Source organism: Copidosoma floridanum, unplaced genomic scaffold, assembly GCF_036245765.1.
Source record: "Copidosoma floridanum isolate Cflo_tuat_1 unplaced genomic scaffold, Cflo_Japanese_pri ptg000011l, whole genome shotgun sequence".
NCBI lineage: Eukaryota > Metazoa > Arthropoda > Insecta > Hymenoptera > Encyrtidae > Copidosoma > Copidosoma floridanum.
In genome coordinates, this window is record NW_028321888.1 from 14,114,231 (window position 1) to 14,128,726 (window position 14,496).

General features: G+C 29.7%; 1 protein-coding gene across 1 annotated transcript in view; it reads left to right on the forward strand.

Annotated features, from left to right (window-relative positions):
• Positions 1-14,496, forward strand: part of LOC149375217 (uncharacterized) — a 277,492-nt gene that overhangs the window by 237,082 nt on the left and 25,914 nt on the right. The window lies entirely within an intron of this gene.

Genomic DNA, 14,496 nt, shown 5'->3' on the forward strand with positions numbered 1-14,496 from the left:
CAATTTTTAATACAGCATATTACAGAGGAAGACTTCATCTACAAAACGTATATATTCAGTCTGCTGGGACATTCAATTTAGGTTTATTATAAACGAAAACAAATTGTTTTTCACGTTGCCCCATAGGAACACGTGCTAATAGTTACAACTTTGAGCTCAGATTTCTCAAAATTTCGACCCATTCGAAATATAATTTAGACCACCATTAAATTCAGTAGACTTTTATTTACAAGAAATAATATATCTCTGTTTAAGGACTTTCGTGAAGGAGCCCCCTTGAAGCAAGTAACATCGATTATTTCACTTAATTTGATGAGTTGCAAAACATACAGTTTCCAACGATATTTTTTTTTTTTTTATTAATTTTACCGTGTAAAACTAAATATTATGCTAAAGTGCTTTAGAACTACAATGTTATTTAGAGAACATAATATGTTTGAAACTTCTTAATATTATAGTAAATTGCGTAAATGCATTTCTGTACACAGTCAAATTAAAAAAAATTATTATCTTACCTTACAAAAATTTATCTAATAAACGTTTTATTGTAAAAAAAATGTTTTTTTTTCAACTTCAATCAACATGAGTCACGTATCATGTGCATCAGGTGTTTTAGTACTCATTTTTAGATTGTGGTTAATATGGAGTTTCGATTTTTGTTGTTTTTTTTTTTTCAGAAAAATGGTCTCGTAATTATCAAAACATCATTACTTTACAGTAAAATATTGAAACTTATACAAATCTACAAATCGCTGGCTTGTAATTTCTAATAGGAACCCAAAAAAGTGCGTTCGATCGATAAAATGATGTACCTACCAATGGGGCAGTGACTAATTCAAAGGGAAGATTATAGGGAAGATAAGTGTGAAACAAAAACACCTGCAGGACACGTACCTCGCACGTACCGATAATCGTTAATATATTATAAGCAGCGCTGTGCAGCAGGAGGTCGTAAAACTGAATTGTCATACTCATTGAACGCGTCAGTACTGACACATGATATTTAAGGGGTGCGAGTATTTTCTCGATTCAACAGCGTAGCTACTTTGTCGTATGCCAGAAAATACAGATGATCTATTGAAAGTAAAGGGAGTGGAAAGGGGGAGCTTAGGAAAAACCTCAAAAGCATTGGGCTGCTATAATTAAATGTCTTTAATCGCAGTTGCAAAGGGGGTGGGTTTATTGAGTGAGGGTCTTTTGCATCTACGTACAAAATAAAGCCTCATTTTGGTATTTATTACTGTTTTTGGGACCACCTGCTATTCGCACATTTTCTTAACTTTTGAGATTATGGCTTGAAAAACGTATGTAATATATACTTTGAAATAAACACACTGAGGAAAATAGTGTTGAAAAAAGTATTATAACTGTACTAAAAACCATCATATTTTTTAGAAGAGCTCATACATACCCACCTAATAATGCAAATTATTACGTTTAAAGTAATTTTTATTATATTTTAAGCAATTTTTATTATGTAGCAGCCCTCAAAAAAATTATTACGCGGCTTAATAAAAATTATCATGTCTAACATAGTAAAGAATTTGATAATAAGATTTTTGTTATTTTCCATAGTAAATTTTTTTGTCATCGTTTTCAAATGTCCCACATTTAGAAGTAGAATATGCGATGTGGCATAATTAAATTTTTTATTCCACTGAATTGCTAGGAACGTTCATACTTACGATTATTAAGAGGAACAAAGAAATTTTCAGGAAGAAAGTAATCTAGTGTGATTATGTTGTAAATAAGATCTGCTTTCATTAATGTGTCAGTTTGTTTTTTTTTGGTGTATTTAATTTGATTAAATGTTAATTTCCACTTACTCATTTCAAGACACATTTTCTTTGACGATAAAAGTTTTATGTATAATAGCTCTCATATACAAAAATATGTATTGATTGACAGAAAAAGAGTAAAGCTTAAAAAATTGTTTGGAATGTTGATTCTGTGTAAGGAAACATTTTTAAACGTGACATTAACCCACTTATAATATGTTCACTTACAGTAAATATCAAAATCATACTGAAGTAAAACATAAAAACTACTCAAGCTAGAATTTCATTTTAAATTTTCTTAAATATGAGTTATGACACTTTTTTGTAAGAAAAAGATTTTTAGTTATAACTATAATGCTATAGCTTAACACCCAGATTCCTCTAATCCTTAGTATATTATATATAATAATAATTAAACAATGAGACAGCGTCTAATTTTACTACAAAGTTACTCATAGTGTAATAATTAGTTAATAAATAATTATATATTATATGATATCAAGTTACATTTATATTAGTACCTGCTGCATAAATATAAGGTCAAATTTATAAAGTGCATGAAAAATTTCGAAATTACCGTACTTTTAAAACTTCAGCATTTCTTAAATTTCACTTTTGTCGAAAAAGTATTACTTCAAGCATGAAAAGTGTACGGTTAAGGAAATAATGAAGACAACTTGACATTTATCACTCTAAAATTTTCACACTTTTATTTATGTTGAAACATAAGGAGTAACAGCTGTTTCAGTACACGGTTTCCGTCTGTCTGAACGTTTTACAAACTAAACATTTTTTTAAACGTTCGGTTGTGATATTTCTTATTCCCTAAAGTATTATTTAAAAATAGGTCTTCATTAAGTAAAGACCGCAACAATTAATAATTTAAAGAGCGTGAATACTAGCTTTTCAATCAAGTGCACACAGACTATCTTGTTTTACAACATCTACATCAGAGTAGAACTAACAACTCACCGCATTGACAAAAGAACAAATTTGGACAGCTTTTTGACCAAACACACAACAATGCAGCTGTCGAAAAGGATGCTAAAACTAGATAGAAAGATCACGTGCCGAAAAAGATTTATTTAAAGTTTTTACTTAAAAGTGATACACTCAGAACTTTTTTTTTAAATAAATAAAATTTAATTTCATACCATGAATTAAAATACAGGACCAAAAGTAAATAAGTTAGTCAATAAAAAATAGAATATCAAGAAAAAACTCTAGAAATTTAGAATACAATAGATTTTTAATGTCAGAGACACTTAAAAGATAACAGCAATTATCATAATAACAACAGTGTATGTGAGAGCCGAGATAACCATACATACAGACGCGAATACTTTAATCAGTTTTTTTTTTTTATTATGGTGGAAAAAAATTTTGAAATTGAGTTTTTTTGGATTAATTTACAATGCTAAAGAGCTTATGACAACAAATTGTGTGGAAAAGGATGCTTTTACAAGAAAAGCTGATGATTAATACTATTATGAAAAAAATTTAGTTTTAATTCTATGAGTTTACGAACAAACCGAATAATACCCAATAGTTTATATCGAAGTCTAGCTTTAAGCATAAAAAAGAATTAAGGAGAAACATCATTATTATAACGAGAGCAAAAAAACCGACTATAGTAGCTAAATAAAGAAATGTACAGATATTTTTCACATTTTATCTAACAATCCAATTGACGAATTTCAGTAAGTCATAATTCAAGTATACAAAAATAGTCTTATTTTTAAAAGACTGCCATATTTTTCAGTCATACTCGTCAATTCGCAACGTTCTAAACTATATTAGTTTATCAAATCCCATGGACTTATATCATATTAGACCAATAGTGTTGCTTATTAACGCTCCTTCTTAAAAAAGTCCCAAATTAATTCATATTGTAAGCAACAGCACGAAATTTTTATGTACATACAGTATTTAAAGTTTATAAGCTTAAATTTAAAAAATTTCAAACATTCAAATCAGTGAGAATAGTAACATGATTTTTTTCCGAAGTTAAGAATTCGTTGTCTAGTTTTTTCAATCTACAAGAAACATAGAATTATTAAAGAGTTTTAAGTAAAAAAAAAACTGACGTATGTATGAGAAATGACACTACGAAGAATTTATTGTGCTACTTAAGCAAAACTATTTTGGATAAAATAATAGTATATCGTTTCAAAAAACGATTTAAAGATGTCTAACCTACTTAGCTTACTTTTAGCAGAAGATTTTACATAAACTTTCATAATAACATATTGGATCATCAATCAAGCCACAATCTATCATGCTGACACGAATATTTAGACAATTTTTAAAAATATTTTTTAAGGCTTACAAAGACAATTGCCAATATTGGTCAAAATTATCAACAGCCTCCATTATAATATTGAATTCACAGTCAATAAGGAAGAAAACAACAGTTAGAGGTTTCGAGATATTACTAATACTGGGGTACGAGTTTGCTTCAATTTTTGCATTTATCATAAACCAAAATACAAAGATATCACAGTTCACATTAGATAGAGGTCGAGCAAAAAGAAATATTTCTGTCATATATTTTGGAATGCCCTAAGATATTATTTAAAAAAGACTTAAGTTACACAACACAAAAGTAGTATTCAATGTATCAATAACATTTGAATTTTTGCTTTAAAAATATTAAAAGAAAAACTCAAAAGTTACAACATCTGGTGTAACTTGTTTCAATAGCGGTTTATGCAAAAAAACTATATTTTTGACAAATAGGTTAAAATTTTGATGTACGAATTATTGAGCATTATAACGCTTTCATAAAAAAAGTAATAATTACACAACACTGTCCATTTATTTCAATGCAATCACAATTTTAATCTTGAATAAAAAATTTAACGTTGAGCCACGACTAGCAAGCTAATAGACACCTTAGAAGCAGTTCAATTTATTGGCTAGCTTAGTAATACGTGTTGGCATCATATTGATGACATGTTACGCTGAATACGATGAGTTTGTAATACTCTTTGTCTGAGAAAGTACGGTGTTCTGGAACAGCTGTTACATGTTTAAGTCTCACATGAATGTAAAAGTGACAATTTTTGTATGATAATAAACTTTAAGTTGGTGTGTACTAGATTCTGCACTATTAATTAAAACATAAATCTTGATTAAGTAAATACCACAATAATCAACTACTAAGATGTATGTTTGACATTATTTTGTTTTTTCAAAAACAGTTGTGTAATAAGGCGTTATGAATAACTTAATAAATTAGATACGCTCATAAGACTTTAATTTAAAAAAAAATCATAAATCTATGCCGCTATAAATAAACAAATGAATTGTTCGATAATTAATTTTAGTTAGTAACTTTTTTTTGCGTTATTAAATAATTTTATACATTAAAAAATAATAAAGTTTATTATAAAAAACTAAATTGTTGTGAGTATTAAGTCAAAAACAAAAAGTAGCTTTAAGAAAAATATAGATTGCTTCAAAATTTTGTCATAATTTTGATTCTTTGCAACTTGGCCTACGTGGACTCGCTCCTCCTCTGCTTAAAAATAAAGACGAAAGGAGGGGAAGTTAGGAAGGGGTTGACTGTTTTCATGGGCGTGACTTTTTTCCTATTCGATGGCCGAAAAATTTTGGTGGTGGGGAACATAACTCCGAAACCTTAGCCCTTAAATGTCCAGCGCTAGCACGACACTGTCTTACAGTGCGTCAGCTAGACAACACCTCAACCCAAAGTGACCACTTCAATAAGATATTATCTCTCTAGTTTGACATAGGAGCCCAGTGTTTAATCAGTGTTTATTAGTGAAAAGTGACCCGTGAAGTTTATAGTATCCAAACCTCCAGCTTTCAAAGAAAGTCAATTTCAGCTGTGCTGAGCTGAATAAAAGGAACTCTTGAAAGTCACTTCTTACGTCACAAGAGCCAACTTATTAAGTGAGTACTTGCTTAAGTCCTGTCTCTAACGAAAATAGATTCATTTTACTCTTGGCGAAATCATACTTGGTTTTTTATCATGGAGCGTACTTGTTTTATCAAAATAATTACAGAGTGGCAAATTTTTTAATTAAAAACTTTTATTAGCTTTATAATGCAAAGTAAGTACATCATTTATTAAATTTTGTATTTTTATTTCATTTTTTTATCTTTCTTCTTTTTATTAATTTTTTTTAGTAAATTCAAATTAAACTTTGTCCTGTCTTTATTAAAGGAGTGAAGAATTTGTATAAAAACAGCGATGTCTTGATGTAACGTAACGTAATACTTGCAACCAAACTTTCCTGTAATAAGGATGACATTAAAAATGCACTCTTTTTAAATTAGTAATTTTTCAACTTTTAAACGTTTATTGCGACTTCAGCAGACCAAGTAGAGTTTTCACCTGGTTACGAGTTTCATTACAGCAATTACGAAACGTCTCTTATGCCTGGTGCTTGCCTTGACAATATTCTCTATCAATTATCAAAGACTCTATTTTTTTGCGATCCTTCTTACATAAAATTTTCTGAAAATATTATTGTCTTGCTATTTCGTTCATTTTATTATTTAGACACCTTAAATCTTTTTATTTATTTTTTAAAAAAAATCAAATTAAAAAATGCAAAAAAAAAAATAATTGTTCAAAACAGCTCTTAAAATTAGGAATAGAATTCATAAGCATTTGATTTCAAAATAATCTAAAAATTTAGCTTTATTATTAATGGTTGTTAAATTTCAGAGTTCAAAGTGCATATAAATTTTTACACTAATATTTTTTATTATTTACCATCAAGTTAAAACTTTTTTAATGCACTTTGTTTTATATCCGGTAAAAACTCACTATAACCCTTTTGTTTAATCAAAAAAACTTGTATCGAATACCACTACCTGTCTGAAAAAGTCTCTAAGATCGAAGCACGTTGGTACTCAACAACATATTTAATTCACAGTTAAAACTGTATTTTTTCATACTTTACCATGCAATATCGTGACAAATGTTTAAAAAAAGAAATAATAAAAAAGCGTCTTTTACAGGTATTATGACCACTCTGTTCAAGACTTAAAAACAAAATCAGTACTGTTGTACAAATTTTAAATCCTAGTTAAAAACATATTGAGATAAACATGTCATAGTCTTATTTTCAGAACTCCACGTAAAATACATTATTAAAATCATTTATTTAACTATGTGAATAATATATACACATACACATATATATATATATATATATTTTCTTTATTTTTTTAGCTTAGAATGATTAAGTTATACTGTCTCGTGTTTTTTTTTGCCATTGTTCCATTTATACTGTCTTGTTCAACTAAAAGTATAGAAAATCATGTGCCTTTAATGATTGACGTACAAAAGCTGTATAAAACTACTAGTATAGGGATTGTATATAAAGGAAACGAAGGTGAGAAGCGTTAAGTCACTAATTGGAAAGGTGAATATTAAAAATTAATAATTTTCTTTTGAAACTACAGATATACATTCAGTAGTGAAAATTGTGCGAGAACTTTCACGTGAATTCATTTACTCGGTGGCCGTTGCCATCCCAGACCTTCCGGCAAAGTACCCAAAAATAAAAAATTACTCCAAAACGCTTTTCGTCGCGTTTATTAATACTGACGAGGATTTCAAGAAGTTCTCAAATTTCTCGAAAGGTAATAATTTATCACCTCACGTGTGGCTGCTTATATTGCAGCCACCTACTACTGAAGAGATTCATAGTATCTGTTTACACCCGAAAAAAAATTATCTACACTTGAATCTTGCAAGCGAAGTACTTGTCAAATGTGGTAATAGTTACGAGATTAAAGAATGGTACGCCGTCAGTCCCGAGGCTGGGATACGAGTTGAGGAGTTTCTGGAGTGGAAGAAAGGGACTGGGCTAATTGCAAAAGAAAGTCTAAATTTATTAGAGAGACGGAAAAACTTTACAGGTGCTTCGATTACAATATACACGAAGGTAAAAAATATGTTTGATTTAAATTTTGTTAAAAAAAAAAAAGAAAAATAATAATAATAATAATAATAATAATAATAACAACAACTACACTTCAAAAGATAATTTATTTTATGGTATTATTCGTAGCCTTCCACTTTTCATGCTCGAATGATTGAAGACCTAAAATCAAAGACAGGAATATCTGTCACGTATAAAGATGTCTCTCATATTACTAAGGACGACGATGAAACATCAAGTGATTCTACTAAATCATTAAATGACAGTAGCATCCTTGAAGGCACATTTGTATCACAAAAAAAACTAGATAAGAGGGATATTACGATTGAACTATCAGATGAACAAGATTTGTTTGTTTATAAATTACCAGATACCATGGACATCCCATGGCATGCTTATCTTGAGGTAAACAAATTTGTATTTCTAATTGTTATAATTTTGTGCATTTACAACGCTGAAAAATACTTGATTTTAAAAAGGTTTTCAACAAGAACATCTGGTTTTACTTAATTATAGTCATAATTATTTCATCAATATTATGTTCTATAATTATAACAATGAGTAATGATAGAAGAAGTTTTATACATAAGCTATCCGATGGTTTCTTAGTTACATGGAGGATTTTTTGTCATCAGGAATTTGAAGGTAAACTGTTGAAAAGACTCTTCTCTAGAACTCTAATATTCAACTTTTTTGATGAATTGGTAATATATTACATAAGATTTTTATAATTATTAAAAACTATTTTATGTCATACGATTAGGTTATGGTAGGGTTATTCCAATCGGGTCTGCTGTAGTAAGTTAATACTTAACTAAAGAAACGTTTAATATGTAAAAAGATAAATGGCATATTCATGATTTATTAATGCGTACGCATAAACTATTTGACAAGCAACACAATTTATGTGGCCCAGTAAATTGAAAGGACATTCGTAAATATTTAAATTCCGGAATTGTTGTAAACTATGTTAAGTATCGTTTTACTAATGTTACAACAAAAATTTTATTACGAAACGTTATTGCTTTCCTTAAAATGGTAAGAAAGGGCTACGTTGGAATTTTAGGTTTGTATGTATTTTAAAATTTTTTTATCATAACGACTTTTAAAATATAAATATGGTGGTATAAGAATGGGTAAAGAATACGTGTTTTTTGAATTCTCTCATACATCTTGTTCAAATGATGCTTTTAAACTAGAAAATAGAATTCTTCTACGAAAATCTAGTTTAAAAATAAACTGTTACAACAATAAGTGTCTACCAGCTAGATGTCCAAAAAGCTAAGAGGAAATTTGCTTACTCTAAACAGGCAAAATAAATTATTTTGCTTAAAAACTGCTTATGTAAGCCATAATGGAATAACTCTACTTATTTAGCTATTTCAGCGAACCCTATTTCCAAAACCTTAAAATCGAAATAGTTTTAAACACTGAATAATTATTAAGAATTGTAAATCGACTCCGCCTTTAATTCTAAAAAATTTTCAGATGTACGATTGAGTCCTATTTCATTAAAGGTTGCCAAGATATCGCTCTATCTGACATCATTTATCGTTATTTCGATGTATGCAGGCTGTTTCACCAGCTTTGCGACGGTGTCAATACCCACAATCCCATTCAATAATGCGACTGGTCTTCTCAAAGATGGAACTTATGAATTAATTGCTCTAAAAGGAGTTAACCTTTCAAAATATTTATTGGTAATTTTATTAACTTTAATTAATTATAAATTTTTTTAAAAATATTTAACAACTTGTTGTATAAATGTTTATTAGGACTTGAAAGATGATGTACATAAAAACTTAAGCTTGTTTGTAAGGAAAGATGGTAATTTACCAACAAATGAGACAGGTGCTTTAAGTCAGGTAAATACTTTACATATTCAAGTGTCTCATTATTATTAAAAAAAAAAACAAATGAAAAAATTATAAAGGAAATTGAAACAACAAACCAGGGGGTATTAATGGGCCATGGGACCCACGGTAAGAACGAAGTTCTTTAAACATGAGATGGGTATGGACACAATTTCTCAGGTAACAAGGGGGTCACCAGACCCACAAGAAGAACGAAGCTCTGTAAACGTTAGTACTGCATTCATGTTGTTTACTAAAATAAGAACTTGAAAAACGAATGAAAAAAAAACAAAACGATAAGTAGTATAGTACTCAAGATGGTTGAACTTCGTGAGTACTGTATTTATGCTCGACGTTCTCACGAAGTTCAGCCATCGTGAGTACTAAACTACTTGCTGTTTTTTTTTTTTTATTCGTTTTTCAAGTTTTTGTTCTAATAAACAACATAAATGCAGTACTCACGTTTACAGAGCTTCATTCTTCCTGTGGGTCTGGCGACTCCCTTGTTACCTGAGAAATTGTGTCTATACCCATCTCATGTTTAAAGAACTTCGTTCTTACCGTGGGTCCCATGACCCAATAATACCCCCTGGTTTGTTGTTTTGATTTCCTTTATAATTTTTTCATTTGTTTTTTTTTCTTTTAATTTTTTGTTTTATTTTTTTCTTTATCTCTCGTTGTGCTCTTTTTTTTCATTTCTTGTTTTATTTTTTTTCATATCTCATTTTATTACATTTTTTTGATTTTTTTGTATTTCATTTATTTAATTTCTTTTTTTATTTTCATATTTTAACTTTTTTTTTCATCCCCTTCTTTATTTCATTTTTTTCCATTCAATTGTATTTATTCATGTCTTTTGTTATTTTAGTTTATGTTATATTTATATTTCATTTTATCAATTTAAAAAAAAGTTTTTTTTTCACTTATTTTTTTTATGATTTTATAGCCCATTTATACAACTTTTGCTTTAATTTTTATAATATTACTTAAAGACATTGTGCCATTATTAAATTATCAAATTAAGAATAAGTGCCCATAAAAACCATTAAAGTGATATGAAACTCGAAATATATTTATATAATGATTTTACATAATTTATTTATAATTGATTTAATGAATTACTTTATTTATGTAATTATGTGATAATGTAACATAATTTGTTTGTCGAATTCGAAATAAGCGCCTTTAAAAACCATTGAAACGTTCTTCAATTGATACGTTCTTCAACTCTATTCTACATGTTTATTTTTTTTTTTTCTTTTTTTTTTTTTTTTTAGAATTGTAAAAGACAAAAATTCAAAGTGAAAAAAAAACTATTGTGGGAAAAAAGAATTCAAACTTGTTTAAAAATTAATTGCTTGGCAGTGTGAGGGGGAATGGTGGGTAAAAGTGTGCAGAAAAGTACGAGATGGTTGGCAGATATACAAATAGTGGGGAGAGGGGAAGTGTATAGAGAACAGGTGACGAGATGGACGGGGTAAGGGGGGAAAGTTAAGAGGAATAGACCCTAGGTAAACCACTTTCGTTTCAAAAAAAAAAAAATCTGTCAGTTTTAGAATTCCAGTCCCCCGAGTAACGTGACATACAGAACTTTGTTCTAAAAATCTCGCAGTGCAATACCCCTGATGCTTAGAATAATATTGTTATATTTTGCCGTACAAAACGGTTTTTTACATTTAAGAAAAATTTTATACAAATTTCCTAATTCTGTAATTCTTCACTTAAGTTATTATTATAACAGTTATAACATTAATAATAATAATAATAATAATAATAATAATAATAATAATAATATCAATAACTGGCAGCCCCTTGTGTCGGCTTTGAGGCTAGTTGTAGTGCTCTTTTCCAACGTCTCCTGGTATAACGTCAAAGATGTTGGTGTCTAAAGCACCTATTTTATTTGCAGATTCAGTTGTTTTGGTGATCCTAGATGGGGAAATTGGTTAGTGATACTCGTTCAGTGGAGGCTGTCCCATTGGCTCGAGTTTTTTTTTTCTTCATAGCTGTTATAGGTTTGCCCAACGCAGACCTTGGAGAGGATTAGTGATTCCTGGTTGAATGCTTAGAGTCAAGAGGATAGTATAGGATTGTCGGTCACCGGGTTTTCCAGCCTTTCGAAGAACAACTCCGCAGGTGACGTTGTGCGTCTGCTAGTGAATGGCTGACTTGGTTTAATAGTGCCTGTCTTTAGTTAATATAGTCTTTCAGTCGAAGAATCACTTCCGGAAATGGTAATAAAAATGTATTTGTTGGCAAGGTAGTTTACACTTAGGTGGATTCTAAAAAAAAACCGATGAAATTGATGGTTAAGTAGGGAAAGTAAATACTTATAATGGGCCTAAAAAGCGCCAGTGGTGAAACTTTCAGGCTATTCTTTATTATTATTTCTAATGATGAAGGTCTGGCTACGGTTTGCTTGATTCTTACCCTAGGAGTCTCGATGTACAGAGACTGTGACGGAGGGAGGTAGGGAGGACCAAAGAATATCTCGACTCGTGTCATTCCCCGGATAACCAACCGCTCATCGTTAGACGGGAAGATGTGGGTAAGCGCGTTGGGGACGCGACGTACAAGCAGGTAGCCGTTGTGGATGCCCGTACCCCTCAGAGCTGTTTTCCCTTGCTTATATTTGTAGCCACAATTTTTCTAACTGCACCAGGTGGGATGGTGGGACTGCCACACAACTCTGAAAAGTTGGTACAGATTGTGCTCTGGCTAGATATGTCTCCTGGTATTGTGGCAGAGACGGCATCGGTTGGAATTAATTTTTTTTTTTAATTGCACTTGACGAGATTTAGGGAGAATGGATACCTAGGTCCCTTCCCCTCTAAAGAAGAGTGTCATCTGTAACCGGGATACCTAGCTGCAAGACTATCATCAGCATGCTTTGTACAGCTCGTTGAACTGCCAAAGTACAACTGCATCACCTTCGAGACGCTCCAGCGTATTATTACCACACTTATTTAATTATGTTAAAGGTAGCTTTGATTTTATGTCAACGCCACCTATCGGATTTTACTGAACTAAAGTGAAAAGTTGGCGTATTTTTGAGAAACTTTGAGCTCATTTATTGCCATTGTTATTAAATTTTTAAGGATAAAAACCATACTAAAACCATCTAGGAAGTATCATGAATCAGTGTCCAAAATTTTAGCAAAATCGGTTCAGTAGTTTTCGCGGTTAGCGATTACAACGGTTTTAACGACTTTGCTTTATATATTAGTAAGATATTAGTAAGATAACATGTATGCGTATTATTCTATACACTTGAAAAAACGTAGCTAAAATACTTTTGAATCAACAAATCTTAAAAGATCTCTTAGTTTGGGGACACAAAAGTGAGAAAACCCTACTGCTAGCCATCATGACCGAACTAGCTTTTTTAAAGAAAAACTATAGCCCATTTTTTTTGCACATAGATTTTAATTTTAAATAAAAAAGTATTTGAAATGTTACGAAAATACTTCTTATGGATATCAGACATACCTATCTCTACCATATCCCCACCTGTTACGAGTATTTAAGTTTTTAAATATATCTGATAAACCTGTTTAAAACTGATGATTTATTCTATAACATGTTTGTTGATGGTATTTGTGTTAGAAAAATGTCTATTATGTTTAGAGTATAAATTATTAAAAAATTCGTTTTTAATTCCAGGTATGCAATGAGAGAGTTGTTTTCTACATGATTGGATCTATTAAGAAACCAACTTCTTACAATTCCCTATGTAGAATCTTAGTTTTTCCACTTGGTACCATACGAAAATTTGCTATTAGTTTAAAAAAAGGAGATCCACTTCTTAGATTTTTAAACCATCAGTAAGTATCTTTAAAAAAATATTTATTGTCCAAAACTTATAATAATATTTTTTTTCAGCATTCAGAAATATAGAGAAAATGGTTTACTATTCCGGGAAAAAAAGTTATATCGGCCAAAGAAAGAAATAATAAAAGGAATTACATTCACACAATTAAGTATTACTGACGTCACCCCGTTGCTAGTATTATTAATTAGTGGATGTGTCATAAGCTTTATAATATTTTTATTCGAAAAGTATCATAGGCGCTTAATATTATATTTAGTGAAAAAACCGTGCAAGAAATTGAAAAAAATTAGAAAAACTAAGAAGAATAATACTTTATACAACAATGGTAAAAAGTTTTCTGTATATTCTCAATATAGGGATGTGCAACCACGCCCTCCGTGGCCTTATACCCCGTAAGAGCAGCATTAGATGCAAGGAAAAAACGTACAAGATGCGTAAATGAACCATTAATCTGACTTATATGTTATTTATCACAAGAAAAGGAGTATAAGATTATTTTTAGAATATTTTTTGTAAAAAACGATTTAGTACACTAACTAATACTAATATCCGATTTTTTTAATTTAGAATTGTAACTCCAAACTCTATGTAAAATGCATATTATTGTTAAATTTTATAATATAATGAATCATGTGAAAAAATTGCAAGTCAGTAACTTTTTAATTTAATTTAAACAAAAAAAGCTAAGAACCCCAAAAATGTCTGGTTTTTGTACGAACATTAATTATGTTCCCATTTCTATGGCAATTAAATTTTTGGTACCACTTTAAGTACATAAAAAAATTAAAATGATTTTACTTTTTACTAGAAATAGAAACATTATATATCGTGAGATTTTTTAATTTTCATAGAATAAATAATTTATAATTTTTAATGTATAAATCACATATCCATGCATGGTAATTAAGTCAGTACTTTTGTTTGTGGTAACTTTCTTTAGATAACGGAATTACAGAAATAACATTAGATCTCACAGCAGGGAAGGGTTATAAGATCAGTAATTCATCTATATTATTTGACAAATATGTTTCTAACTTATATAATCTAATAAACAGCTAACAAAGATTTTTGACTATTATTTGTTGATTTTTTATTTTTATAAATAAGAC